The 15,273-nt window shown below is 39.3% G+C and overlaps 1 pseudogene; it reads left to right on the top strand.

Moving 5' to 3' along the window:
- Positions 1–9,231: 9,231 nt before the first annotated feature.
- Positions 9,232–14,753, top strand: LOC137241728 (uncharacterized; annotated as a pseudogene).
- Positions 14,754–15,273: the final 520 nt, after the last annotated feature.

Genomic DNA, 15,273 nt, shown 5'->3' with positions numbered 1-15,273 from the left:
TTTTTTGAAGTTTATTTGCCATTTGGATTTTTACTATTTGCGCATTTTTGTTGTGGATATTTTTTCAACATTTTTAACTAAGTTTTTTTTCATAATTTGCATATATTTATATTTATACCTTAGCGCATTTAGTTAATATTAGTATATTTTAGTGGTGAATTTTTAAACTTTGTTTGTTTTTTTTAATTACCCCACTGCGTTTTGGAATTTGATCAAACATTGTTTCGTTAATTCATCGAGACATTTTATTTGCAATTTTTATTTTTTATTATTAGTCTCGTTTATCCATACGCACATTTTTATCGTTATCTTAATATTTTTTTTTGTTGTGAATTTTTCGATTCCTCTATACTCTTAATTTACATACATCCATTCATATATATACATATCTTACATATGCACATTTATTTAGAAATATCACTTTAGTTGTGAATTTTTAAACTTTTAAAATTTTTACTTGGATTCTCATATTTTCATACTTATACTTTGGTATTATAATTTGTATTTATTTGTGCTGAATTCTATTTGCCTTTTGGATTTTTATTTTGTTGCAAGTTCTTATTGACGATTTTGAAAATATAGTTTTGGCATATTCCCAACACTCAGGATTTTGTTGATATTTCGGGTCATAGGTTCGTACTTCTTTTGGTATTACCTTTTTGGTTGTCGACGACTTTTCGGTTTTCTGCGTCGCGGATTCCCTTTTGTTATTAGCCGTTTATTTTATGGAGAATTCCAGGAATCAGGGAGTGATTCCAAAACCAGGCCTTGGACTTTCAAATCATAACAGACCAGTTACGCGTTATTACTCTAGACAATTGGTAAACCAGGTGGCAGGATCCCTGTTCACCCAAATAGATACCGGCATTGAACGTCCAGTCGATTTCATCCCCATAGACCTCTTGAACCAGTGCATGGCTAGGGTTTTCGGTCACAGATAGGACCTCGATAGATACTTCCGATACCTCTTTAAATTTTACGCGCAAGTTAGAGCGGATTTTAGGGATGCCTGAGTCGGAAGAGGGGGCAGTTGGAGGAGCACCACCACCACCATCAGGGGGTACTGCGGCAGGCATCGCTGGCGGATAGGATCAAGCAATTGGGATTAATGATGGAAGTTATGATGCAACAAAACGCGGAGATGGCACAGCATATGGAGGAGGTCCGTAAGATGAGAGCTGATATATCCAAATTGAGCAATCGTGTCGCTGGCGTGGAAACTTCAATGCACAATCAAGCTGCATCATCCCCTCAAGCTACTACGTCGGCACCATACCAGACAAGAGAAAGTACGACAAGTCATCGTAATACCAGCAAGAGTCATTCCCAAAGAAAAGGACGATGGTACAACTACGCACCAAGGAATAAAATTGACTTCGATAAATGGGACTTAAAATTTGATGGATCGGCGAAGGGTATGACGGTGGAGAGCTTTGTCTTCCGCTTAGAGCGCATGCGAGTTCAACATCAACTTTCGTTCGAAGAAATTTTCTCAGATTTTCATTGCCAAGTGACAGGGCCAGCTCTTAAGAGGTATTGGCAAATACTGGAGGACCATGCCGACGATGAGGGTTTCGACTATTTTGGGTTGGAGAGGGAGATGTTGGCCCAATTTAAATCGGCAGAATCAGATTACGAGGTAATCCGGGAGATTATGTAAAGGAGGCAGCTGCCTCAGGAAAGTTTCGAGGAGTTCTACTCTGACGTCCACGATCTCACATTTCGCCTCAGGAATAAGAAAGCTGAGAAGGAGTTGGTGAAAATAATTAAGGGTAATCTTAAACCACATTTAGAGAACCTATTTTTTGCAACAAAGACCGACGCATTAGCCGATTTGAAGCTAGAATGTAAGAGGGCTGAAAAGTTGATGAAGGACAATAGGTCAAGGGCAACGCCAGTGAGCGAGGTAGGGGTCAATGGAGAGCCATGGGCAGAGTGCCAGGAGGAGGTAGTGCTGGAAGCTTTCAGCAAGGATAAGAACCGACCAGGTGCGTCAAGCGCACGAGACCCGCCAAAGCCCACTATGCCAACCCCTTCCCATCGTCCTAATGTAGGTGTTTCGCCTAATGTCCCTAATAAAAGTTTTAACCCCACCCAAAACCAGATGTTTTGTCCTTTCTAATTACACCTAATGTTGTGTTTTTCCTGCGGCATGCCGGTGAATTTTTACATATAGAATCCAGCAGAAGCAGCGAAAGACACTAAGTGTAAATCGTCCTTCTACTTCATGAAATGTTTTGCGTGTGGACTCGTGGTTTTGTGTCTTTAAGCCTGAAGAGGGGAACCGGGCACTAGCAGAGATGACCGGGCACTCTGTCCAGACTCCAAATCACCCGGGGATGATTAGATGGAGATAAGAAGTTGACAATTTTAAAGAGAGACAGAGGGGTGAATTTGAGTGATACAATTGTAAAGAAACGTGAGGCTGTAGGTGAAAGTCTACATGTGCGAAAAATGAAATATCATGAGGCACGTAGACGGATATTTTACGAGGATTTGAAAAATAGGAAGAGTAGTAACAACAATTTTATAAAAATACAGAAAATGAGGGAAAAACATAAAATGTTTCAACGTATACGACATAAAATTGTTGCAACTATTAAGGGAGACGACAGGTTTTTCGCGAAAACGGAGATCGGTGGAATGGAAGTGCTAACACTCTTAGATTCCGGGGCTGGGGCAAGCTGCTTAGGGAAGAATTCCGATAAGATCTTATCAGGATAAGGACATTTGAATCTGCCGATTCAGGGACAAAAGTGAAGATAGCCAACGGGGGTGAGACCACAGTCGTAGGGATAGTTAGTGATTACGTGAAAGATTCGAATCTCCCACGTAATCGCCAATGGAAAATTGAATGCCGTGAAAAGAAAAGTTAAAAAATACGGAAGATTTTAATAAATATATATTCAAGTAAGGATTTTGTTGAATTCAAGAATAATGATGTAACAACTAAATTGTGTTTCGAATTAATATATATTCAAATAATGACTTTGATGTTTTAAATAATAAGCACTTAACAATAAAATTGTGTTTCGGATATGTGAATAGTGACTCTTACCTTGACGCTGGATGGCTAGAATTGCTCCCGTTGACGGTCGTGAACCAAGAAAAAAGGAAATCAATTGCAAAAAGGAGCTCAACCCTCAGTACAAGAGCCTTCGTTAAGTTTCCCCTTAACAAGGCTCCGGTGCTAAAAGCTCATAGCGGCAAATACAAAGCCGTGTTTGTATTAGTGCATATATATATATGCGAAACTATTGGTTCTGCCTGTAGACTGGAATGCGGATTGATTTACGAGGGTGGGCCGAAATATTTAGGTCTCGGACCTAAACATGCCGGCCCCTTGCCGCGAGCAATGGTAAGGAAATAGACCATAGATTAAAGTACCAAAAAAATCAACCTAGCCCTCCTGCGCCCAGGTAAGGCTGCGAGCGGATGAGCAGTTGCGGATTGCGGAAACTGCACGTCGCTGTACTATACGTGTTGTGGATGTTTTCTAAGGAGAAAAGAAAGAGACAACGGTTAGAAGAAATATACGTGGTTTAAATTCGATGGCACTTAGTTACGTTTAGATGTGTGTGGATGAATGTACATGTGGACCTATTGTTGGCAGACCCCGGATACGACCAGACCGAAGACCGTCGGTTGGGCTAATATCCCGCCTACGGTGGTAGGCGCCGTATCACTCACCATCAGTTCGGTGAGTGTAAGCCGAATAGGTGATGGGTGATAGGATCGGGGGTCTGCCAGACGCATAAATTGGAAGGGTACAGCAATTTTTTGGGGATCTATGCTGTATGGCGGGCTCACCATATGATGTCATGTCATGACGACGGCATGTATATAAATGCGCTTTGTTGCGCCGTACTTCCCTCGCAGTATTATGGTGCACCGTTTGGGTCCCTGCTGCTCGAGACGTAGATCTCGGACCAGCTCACTATCGGCGATGGTGGTGGGCGCGCAAGGGTCGATAATTGCTCGTACTACGTGGAGCTGGCCGTGCGATTCTATACGCACAATGGCCGTGGGGGCTATTGGCACGAACGGCCGCATGGTTGGCAGTGGAGCCGCATTAGGTTGTAGTCGACCCGTTCGGAACCCGGCGAATGTGGCTCTCTCTATAGCTCGGTGACCGATTTTATGGCGCACGTCCTTAACGTATGGCGCTGCCCTTTTATGTTGTCGGGTCTTCGAGCATCTCCTGTTAATCTCATCTCTTTGCCTAGTCACTCGACCTCGATTAGGGGGGCTGAGGTTTTGCTTGACCTGACGCCAGTCGGTTATCTCTGGACTCTCAATCATATCTTCTCCTCATTTCTCATGGTACAATAACGGCCGAAACATACTTTGCGCTGGGCTGCGATTAATCGAGGCTGATGCTGCTTTCGGTCCTTCCTCTTGTAATTCCTCCTTTTCCTCCACCTGCTGCGCCCATTCTTGGCACCTTTTGCACCTGTACTTGCAGGTGCAATTTCCTACACGATGGAAGGGGCACAGACAGTTCGGACAGTATTTATGAAGCAGGACCGCTCGAAATTCTCATCGGGAGTCATAGCGCGGAACTCCGGACAAATCCTAATTGAGTGCTGCCCCTTACACATTTGGCAGTCAACGTGGTACGTAGGTTTATAGAATTTCGAAACGTGGCTCATGATCTGCAAAGAAGGTGAAACTCGGATCATGACCATTACTCTATCATACACCATTTATTGTTGTTTTGCTTGGGATGTGGAAACCCCAAGAAAAAAAGAACAATGACCTATGTGCATAGTGAGAATAAATAGCTCTAGAAATTTAAGCGGGTCATGGCTTGCGGGAAAAGGTATTGTAAATAAAATTATTTCCCCTTTTTTGAATTTCTGTGCTTTGAGACGCCTGGATATGTGTGCGATGGCTTTCGCAGTACCATAACATAAAGCGTGAAACGCGCCACATGTGACCTAGCCCTGAGTGCTCATTGAACACACCCATTGAAATGATTATTATTCTAAGTCTAATATTAAGCTTCATATTTCTTTTAAGTGAACACTTTTATGTAATTTTTTTGAATGATTCTAAACTCCAAGGTAAGTAAAATTTTTTAATAGTAATTCTTTCGCAATTAGAGTATTTTTAATATATTTAACATTCCGTTATTAAGAAGAAAAGGTATTTTTTCTCTATATTTTTAACTTTAGGGACAAAAAAGTTACATACATCCGCGGACATCCGGGCTAAGTTTTACATATGTTATAGTCGCAAGTATTCTCTAATTATTTGCACAGCTATTTTTAGTGTTTTTTTTTTGTAGATTTAGTTATCTTTACATATAAAATAGGATGTATGTACGTACCAGCTCCGACGAGATATTTGAACTTTTAAAGCTGATCTACAAACGGCAAAACCAATTCCAGGTACAGGGAACAAACACGTAGCCATAAAACACACAAAAATAAACGCGCAAGGTCAACAAGAGCACACCAAAAGCAAATAGGCGAAGATCACTGACTTCAACCTGCCACAACCTACCGCACCAGTCACCAAGGCATAAAAACAGGTACATACAAAGCAATCCTAATGCAGGTATAACCACACAGGAACGCTACACAAAACAAAACCATTTGGTAGCATCTACGCCAATACCTGAATGTAATATAAATACTGCACAACTGATAACAAATCAGAACGATCAACGACACTTAAGATGGCAGCACAACAATCATCAACTATTCACCCTGTCGGAAAATCAACAACACAAATCAGTTTAGTTATAACCGTACCAAGAACGGAGTTTTTTGACATTTGGGTTCAACATTCCAAGGAAACCAGATATAAAGAATTATTGAGTTTTGTTGTACTTAAGTACGATTTAAGCAAAGCAGCCGAGTATTCGATAAAAAGTTTAAGCTTACAAATATCGGCATATTCCTCGAAGCCGGATCAAAAGTGGAACACTTCTGGAAGACATAAGGAGCGATTTTTGAATAAAAACATGGAGTGGTTTTCGAGTCCAGACTTCACATTTACAATAACGGTGGATTCAAAGTTGCCATCAGACCAACCAACCACTTCTTCAGGTAACCCTGGCACCGGAAGATGAAAGAAGGACTTTGTTAGCTGCAGTGAAAAAACCAAACGGCGTCGAGTGGATGACCTCTTGCAATCTAGAAGTCCTGGTGAGTTACTTTATGCGGCAGAAGTATCAACGCGTATGTCCGGAAACAGGAATGTTGCTAACATTATAAAAAAATTACAGGAAACCACTCAAATATCCGGTAAAAAGATGACATGTGAGCCAGATGCAAGATGCTTGAGCAATGTAGAAGCTTTAGCATACTACGTAGATAGCAAGTCGACGACTCATGGGTACAAAACGACTCGGAAGTGGAGCATGAAGGCAGGCCATAAGGTTTATCCATCATTTTATAGTCTAAGAAAAGCTAAGTCAGAATGCTATCCAAATGAAATTGATGTGGGTGAAATTAAAGTCCAGTCCGTATTAGATAAAACTGTTGAGCGTTTAGTTTTAGCAAATCAAGAAGCTTTTGTTAGTTTATTACCTAAAAACTTGACGTATACTTTAATCAGCAAGTGGGGTTGCGATGGAAGCTCTGGCCATAGCACATATAAGCAAAAGTTTACATGCAGTTCTGACAGAATCCTCGACCTTCTTCTACCATGTATTGTCGTCCAATTAAATTTATTTTTTCTAAAGAAACAAAAGATTGTATTGTTTTTGAAACGGACAAAGTTTTAGAGGAGATAAATGCGTTGTTGCCAACAAAGTACATGCTCGAAGAATACGAAGTTTCCGTAAATCACAATATGCTTCTAACAATGATTGACGGAAAAGTTTGCAATGCTTTGACTGAAACTTCTTCCGCACAAAACTGTTATATTTGTGGTGCCACTCCAAAAGATATGAATAATTAGTTACGGGACTGTACGCCTAACCGAGATAATCTTTGTCTACTCTCCATGCATGGATAAGATGCTTTGAATGCTTGCTTCACATAAGTTATCGCCTCGAAGTAAAAAAATGGCAGCTTAGGAATGAGGCAGATAAAGAGAGTGTAAAGCTACGTTCCAACGAAATCCAGAATAAATTTAAAAGTGTACTTGGATTGATAGAAGATAAACCAAAACCAGGTTTCGGTAATACCAATGACGGCAACACTGCTCGTAGGTTTTTCGAAAATTCTGAGGCTAGTGCTGAGATTACGGGATTCGAAGTAAAAAAATGGAAGTTTAGGAATGAGGCAGATAACGAGAGTGTAAAGCTACGTTCCAACGAAATCCAGAATAAATTTAAAAGTGTACTTGGATTGAAAGTAGATAAACCAAAACCAGGTTTCGGCAATACCAATGACGGCAACACTGCTCGTAGGTTTTTCGAAAATTCTGAGGCTAGTGCTGAGATTACGGGATCGTATGTAACGCTCATCAAAAGATTCGACACCCTCCTTCGCGCATTAGCATCTGGGTACAATATAAATATCCAAAGATTTGAAAAATTTGCGGTCGAGGCTAAAAACCTATACATAGATCTCTATTCATGGTTTAATATGTCTGTTACAGTTCATAAAATCTTAGTGCATAGTACTGGTATTATAAAATCAGCAATTTTATCAACTTTCTGAGGAAGCACAGGAAGCCCGTAATAAAGATTTGAGACGATTCAGGGATGATAACACACAAAAGCAGTCGCGTGAAGCCACAAATAGAGATCTTATGAATACGTTGCTTATAACATCGGATCCTTTAGTTAACAGTTTTAGGGAGATACCTAAGAAAAAAATTAAAAGTCTGACTTCAGAAGTCTTAAATTTACTGTCCCCCGATAATGTTGAGGAGTCAATAAATAACCCAGTTGTTTCAAGCTTATACAGTATTTTTGCTGATGCTCATGACTATTCCACAAGTGACTCATCGAATGAAAGTGATGATAGCGAATAATAACATAATTATAAAAGGTAACCTACCCTATAACTTTTTGTTGGATCAGGTTTTATTTAATTTAAACATATTGTCTTTTCTACTTTGTATGATACTTTACTTTTAAGTTTTTGTAATAAGTAATTTTCACATAATTAATTTAATTATTTACATTGTTATTATTATTATTGTAATTCACTTTTACATTCCTGATTGGTACTATAAAATTTTGTAAAAATTGTAGTGCCAGGATAAATACTCAAATAAATACAAAATATGTATGTACATATAACTCACATAAATAAGTAGACACCCCTTTTTGGACAATTCTTACAATTTTCGCTTTCGCAAATTTATTTTAACTAATTTCCCATAAGAAAATTTGTCACGATCAATAACAAAAACTAAATTAAATTTAAAAAATATTTGAAAAATTCGACGAATTTTCATATTTTAACTAATTTCCCATAAGAAAATTTGTCACGATCTATAACAAAACCTAAATTATATTTAAAAAATGTTTGAAAAATTCGACGAATTTTCAAAAAAAATTTTAATTTTTTTCCGAATTTTTAGAATTTTTTAGAGTATTGAGATTTGTAGACCATTCAATTTTAGTACAATAAAGTAATATTCTTAAGTCCTTTAAATTTTTTTGGATCCATGTCACTTATTCACATGAGTTACTGTATATGAAATAAGCAAATGTATGCATATGAAGTAAAATTTTGGAAAAAATAAAAAAAAGAACATATGGCTGAAAAAATTACGTAGTTGTAATAAATGACTACATATGAAACGGAAAATCTTATAAAATAATTTTGTCCAGCTAGCTTGTTCTACACGAAACACTGTGCGTCGGTTGGCATTTGGCATTCATTTCAAGAACATGGCGTACGACGTGTTTTATTGAAACGTGTGCCACTCGCTTATGATTATTCTGGAAAAACGGAAAATTTCCAACATTTATTTGGGATCAACACTAGACGAGAAAAATGCCATATAGAACGGCACCCTGCAAGTGCTGCGATGTTAACAATGCGCAAACATTCGAAAATTTATTTCTCAACTTAACAAGACAAATAGTTGATTTAAGGCATGAGCTTTCCCTTGGTTTTGCAAAAAAATTAAACGGGAAAGTAGCGCTAGTCAAAGCAGGTACTCACCGCCGCCAACAAGCTCAACACTTACAATAGTAGCGAAAGTGAAATTGAAAGCGGATAAGAAATCAATTTAAAATCGTGTGAGGTTATAAAATTGCTGCAGCTTCATTCCACGGTGAAATTTCTTTGAACTTGCATTTTATTAATTATTAAAATGAGTAAATTTGTAAAAACTATGCTGCGTTTCGGCAATGGTTTGATGACTGTTAATTCATCAAATGCCTTGGAAAACTTATTTGCTAAACGCGATTTTACACGGACACTCTGGCAAATGTGCAACAATCCGGAATCTTCTGGAGTATCGAGTCAAGTCTGAAATGGTCACAAACGAAGTATGAACTGTAGCTGCGGTTGTGGCAGTGAGAAACATATGCATAGCAAAGCTGAAAAAGAACTGGTGGAGCTTCTTACTGAAGAATTACTGGCTGAACGCAAAACAAAGAAGGTCAAAACCATGCCCACTGCCTTAGAGGGATTTTGTGTTACTTTGGATGGCGCCGATGTAGAGTTGACCAAAGAATCGAATGAGGAAAAAGTTGTTATCAACCTTAATGTTAATCATACTGTTGATACAGAAGATGAACCAGAACTGGATACCCATGCTGTTACCGCTGAAATGGGTTTGTTGGAGAATCCTTCGAAGTTTACCACGGGAAGGTAAACACACCGGACTAGCATCACTATGACGTTAAAACTTTGTGAGTACGTGGCGTTTTATTACCAGTTCTTTACATACCTGAGTAACAGATATAATTCACGTTTAAAGTTTAAGCCAGGCATGCTTAACCAACGAACCGATATCACTTCGTTACGATAATTAACGTTAATAAACGAAACAAAGTCATTTCGTTTCGTTTATTAACGTTAAGAACGTCAAATTAACGAAATGATTTTGTTTCGTTTTCTGCCATATCAAACGAAATCAAATCATTTATGTTGATTATTAATTTCAAACTATGCTGGCAAAGCTGATTGATGGCGGAGTCATTAAAGGTGAAAGCATTAGCCATGCTGATTGCAACTTTTTTCATTAATTTTGACAGTACGAATATTTCTCAGAGTATTTTTGACATTACCACCAACGAATTACACAAACAAATTACATGGAGTTTGTGTGTATGTCCGCTCGCTCTTACCACCTTACGGCTTCACCATGGCTATAGCATTGCCAGCACTATTCAAACATAAAGTATCACGTTTTTGCTAACGTTTTTAACGTTAACGAAAGCTTTTCGTTTCGGTTAAAAACGAGACACAGTTTATCTTGATAATTTCTTTATCGATAATATTTCGAAGTGTTTCAACGGAAACGGTGGAAATTTTTTCATAAACGATTAGCTTAACGTTAAGGTGCATCCCTGGTTTAAGCATTAATTATAAAGTCAAACGAAAGCTAAGAGTCTCAATCTTATCTTATGGAAAGGTTGCTTTCCTTTAACGGTAAAGAGTAAAAATATGTATACTTTAAAGGTTGTATGACTGCCAAGTTCATCTACATATGACGTAAGCCATTCATAAATATACTTGTGCTTCGCCTAACGCAGCTTATGCATCTGTTTAACTCACGCGAAAACGAATTGAAATAAATTTTGAATACGAAATCAACGGTTAAAGAAGTTGCGGCGACAAAACAGGAATCCATTTGTCCTGTTGAGGTGAAAGGTGTGCCGAAGCTAGTCGACCAGTTTTACACTTCTTTAGCATAAAATCACGTGTAATCCCAACGCAAGCATTCAAAACCGCTGAGCAATTTGACGATTGGAATGATATTTTTAATGTGACGAAGATCGGAGTGATCAATTGCGGGTGGAGCTACTGCGAGGCCAGTTCGATGAGCCCGAGAAATATCTAAAACATATATTTCGAGAGTGCTCCTTGCAACGTTTTCATCATATGGATGCTGCCCTCTTCATGGAACGCACGATGCGCCTTTTTTTCACTTATGATCACGATCACAAGGGAAAAACAATTCGGCATGAGAAAAACGTCAGGGAAATAATGATGGCACACAAGGAACTATGACATGTAAACACAAAGCAAAGCCTGGGAATGTGAGTGGAGCACCAGTCTCGTAACCTCATTGTCCGTGGCTTTGTTGTCTTGACGTTAATGGCTGAAAAATTGTAAATTTATTTAATTATTTCCTTTCTAATGGCAGGATTTCATCAGTATTATGCCCTCGAATACTCAGCTAAAAGACGCCAATGGTTGTACACAAAGGTCACAAGATTACGCGGATTCTTGCTTTCTACGCCTGGAAAATCAAATTCAAACAACAGAATTGTCGTGAGTTATATTGATTTATTGTAAATATAGTGTTGACACGGATTATGTGCGTTCAATATATGGGGATAACTTAACTCATTTTTGATGTTTTCGTATTTTTTTTTTAATCGGACGAAAAAATATCTTGGGCACGAGTTAGTGTTAAAGTGAACCATATATTTTTCCTTCGAAAATCCTTTAACACTTTCAGGATTCAATCTGGAAAACGGATTATTAAGCACGGTCCTGTGGGATTTTGCTTGCAAATCTCTTCCGCAAATATAATCATTGAAATAGTTTGCTGACAATGTGGTCGCGTATAATAGGGTGGATAAGATGGTTGAGTATCCCTCTTCGGTATGCGATATATATATATATATTTTTTTTGGTTCCTTTCACATATCCCAAATTATTCCTTTTTAATACCGTTTTGGATAAATTGTGAATATTTCTTCTTTTGTATTTTAGCGCTTGAGTTCAGTGTCTTCTTTTAGTATTGTATCTAAATTTGATCAATTTGTTGGTACATAGTTAACGATCATAGTTTAATTTTGAGATGCACAAATGCCGGTTTAACCTCATCGACAAAAGGAGAAGGTTTCGGGTTGTCAGTCGGCAAATTAATATGCTTTCTTTTTGAATTTACTTCTTAAAGAGAAGTACTTTTGGGAGATGGTGGAATTGTGATGGGATGAATCTGCGGGCTTATAATTTGTATTATAGAGATTTTGTTATTTTTATGGTTCGGCACTTCGGAGTGGGTAGTAGGGATTGAGTTTTCTCAGTGGATCGTGGGTCCCTGAAGGGTTAAGCGGGTGTAGTGTCTGTATCGCTGCTGGACGCTGGTAATAGCACCAACTTAGCGACGGGGCGTATTGTTTGCCCTTTGGTGGTATCCAGGTTGACTACGCGCATACGGTCATCGGGACCAGCGTGCAATTTGACGACCCTTCCCATTCTCCATCCGTTCGGTTGTTGGTTATCTTCCCTAATGACTACTAAGTCCCCTAGGCTGAGATTGGGTTGCGATCGTTGCCACTTAACCCGCTTTTGTATCTCAGTGAGATACTCGGACTTCCACCTTTTGCAGAAGGTTTAGTGTAGGGCTTTGAGTTTCTGCCATCGATTTACGATGGAGGCCGGGGTCTCTGTAGTGTCCAGTTCGGGAGGAGCTAACAGATGACCCCCCCACGAGGAAATGACCGGGGGTAAGCGGTTCCAGGTCAGAAGAGTCGGTGAATGCAGGACTGAGAGGCCTTGAATTGAGGCACGCCTCTGCTCGGCACAATAAGGTGCCAAACTCCTCAAAGGTGTATTTGTGATCCAGAGCGATCTTTTTAAAATGTATTTTAAAACTTTTAACCTCAGCTTCCCACAGGCCCCCCATGTGATGAGCGCCCGGGGTATGAAATGTCAGGCCAAAATTTTGGTGGCTATATCTTGAAACGGTACGATATTTGGTTTCTTGCAGAAATGCTTTGAGTTCTGATCTTAACGATCGCGAAGCCCCTATGAAGTTAGTACCGTTATCACAATATATGTTTTTCGGACAGCCTCGTCTGGCGGCAAACCTGGAGAAAGTGGCTAGGAAGGATCCGGTGGAAAGATCGCTCGTCGGTTCAAGGTGGAGAAGCAGACGAATAGGCAGGCATAGCCCTTTGAAGTCCGACATCCTCTACCGCTGTATGACTTGATGTCGAACGGTCCGCAGAAGTTCACCCCGGTATTGGTAAATGCCCTCGAAAACGTGGTTCATTCCTTAGGAAGTATTCCCATGAGTTGCGTTTGCGAACGCTTTTTGTAGATTGTGTAGACCTTGCAATTTTGGATGACAGACCTAACCATATTTTTGATGAAGGGAATCCAGTACTGAGTGCGGATGAGGCGAAACATCAGCTGACTTTCCCCGTGCAGTGATATATAATGGATAAATTGAACCAATAAACGACAGAACCTGCAGGAGTAAGGGAGAATAATAGGATGGCGTTCGTTGTAGGGGAGGTCACTGGAGCGCCGAGTCGCCCCCCTGTTCGGATGATGCCATTTTCATCTATGAAGGGGTTGAGGGGTAGAATTTCGCTTTTGCCACTTATCGGTTTCCATTCATTTAAACAATGGTACTCTTCGCGGTAATATTGATTCTGAAAGATAATTATTAAACGCTGAGTTGTTTCCTTTATTTCGAGTGGGGCAAGTGCTTTTGACTTCGGTTTTCCGGAAGATTTAGTCTTCGGGTGGATTGCTTTAAAAAATCGGAAAATATAGGAAATTACTCGTAAAGCTCGAGACAGATCGGAGAACCTATCAAGAACGTTAGAATTAGTTTGTTGGGTCGTTGCGTGAATTCGTACCCTTTTTTCCTCGATGTTCGTATTATAATCGCCTTCTTGCGCTGGACGGCATCGCAGAGCTCTATTCGTGGCAACGAAATAGTTTTAACTGGGGCTATTCTTGAACTCCAAAAAAAACAGTATGCTTTTTCCGAGGCTTCGCTAAATCCATGTATTTCGACCTTGTCTCTCTCCGTAAAATGAACCCACCTCGGGATGCGCAGATCGTTGATCCGCATGTAAAGAATAAAAATATGTATACTTTAAAGGTTGTATGACTGCCAAGTTCATCTACATATGACGTAAGCCATTCATAAATATACTTGTGCTTCGCCTAACGCAGCTTATGCATCTCACGCGAAAACGAATTGAAATAAATTTTGAATACGAAATCAACGGTTAAAGAAGCTCCGGCGACAAAACAGGAATCCATTTGTCCTGTTGAGGTGAAAGGTGTGCCGAAGCTAGTCGACCAGTTTTACACTTCTTTAGCATACAATCACGTGTAATCCCAACGCAAGCATTCAAGACCGCGGAGCAATTTGACGATTGGAATGATATTTTTAATGTGACGAAGATCGGAGTGATCAATTGCGGGTGGAGCTACTGCAAGGCCAGTTCGATGAGCCCGAGAAATATCTAAAACATATATTTCGAAAGTGCTCCTTGCAACGTTTTCATCATATGGATGCTGCCCTCTTCATGGAACGCACGATGCGCCTTTTTTTCACTTATGATCACGATCACAAGGGAAAAACAATTCGGCATGAGAAAAACGTCAGGGAAATAATGATGGCACACAAGGAACTATGACATGTAAACATTAAGCAAAGCCTGGGAATGTGAGTGGAGCACCAGTCTCTTAACCTCATTGTCCGTGGCTTTGTTGTCTTCACATTAATGGCTGAAAAATTGTAAATTTATTTAATTATTTCCTTTCTAATGGCAGGATTTCATCAGTATTATGCCCTCGAATACTCAGCTAAAAGACGCCAATGGTTGTACACAAAGGTCACAAGATTACGCGGATTCTTGCTTTCTACGCCTGGAAAATCAAATTCAAACAACAGAATTGTCGTAAGTTATATTGATTTATTGTAAATATAGTGTCGGCACGGATTATGTGCGTTCAATATATGGGGATAACTTAACTCATTTTTGATGTTTTCGTATTTTTTTTTTAATCGGACGAAAAAATATCTTGGGCACGAATTAGTGTTAAAGTGAACCATATATTTTTCCTTCGAAAATCCTTTAACACTTTCAGGATTCAATCTGGAAAACGGATTATTAAGCACGGTCCTGTGGGATTTTGCTTGCAAATCTCTTCCGCAAATATAATCATTGAAATAGTTTGCTGACAATGTGGTCGCGTATAATAGGGTGGATAAGATGGTTGAGTATCCCTCTTCGGTATGCGATATATATATTGTAACGAATTTGCTGCAAATCCTCGTATTTGCAATCCTCTGCTAAGTTCGAATCACTTACACTGTTGAATAAATAACTCCAATATTGAATGATGGAAAAAATGGCCTTTATTAAGTACTTCACAATCACACTTTTACTTTGCTACTCGCTGGTTTAATAACCAAACTGAT

Source organism: Eurosta solidaginis, chromosome 2 (genome assembly GCF_040869045.1).
Source record: "Eurosta solidaginis isolate ZX-2024a chromosome 2, ASM4086904v1, whole genome shotgun sequence".
NCBI classification, from domain to species: domain Eukaryota; kingdom Metazoa; phylum Arthropoda; class Insecta; order Diptera; family Tephritidae; genus Eurosta; species Eurosta solidaginis.
The sequence above is the reverse complement of the archived record's forward strand: the minus strand, read 5'-3'. Positions and strand labels throughout refer to the sequence as shown.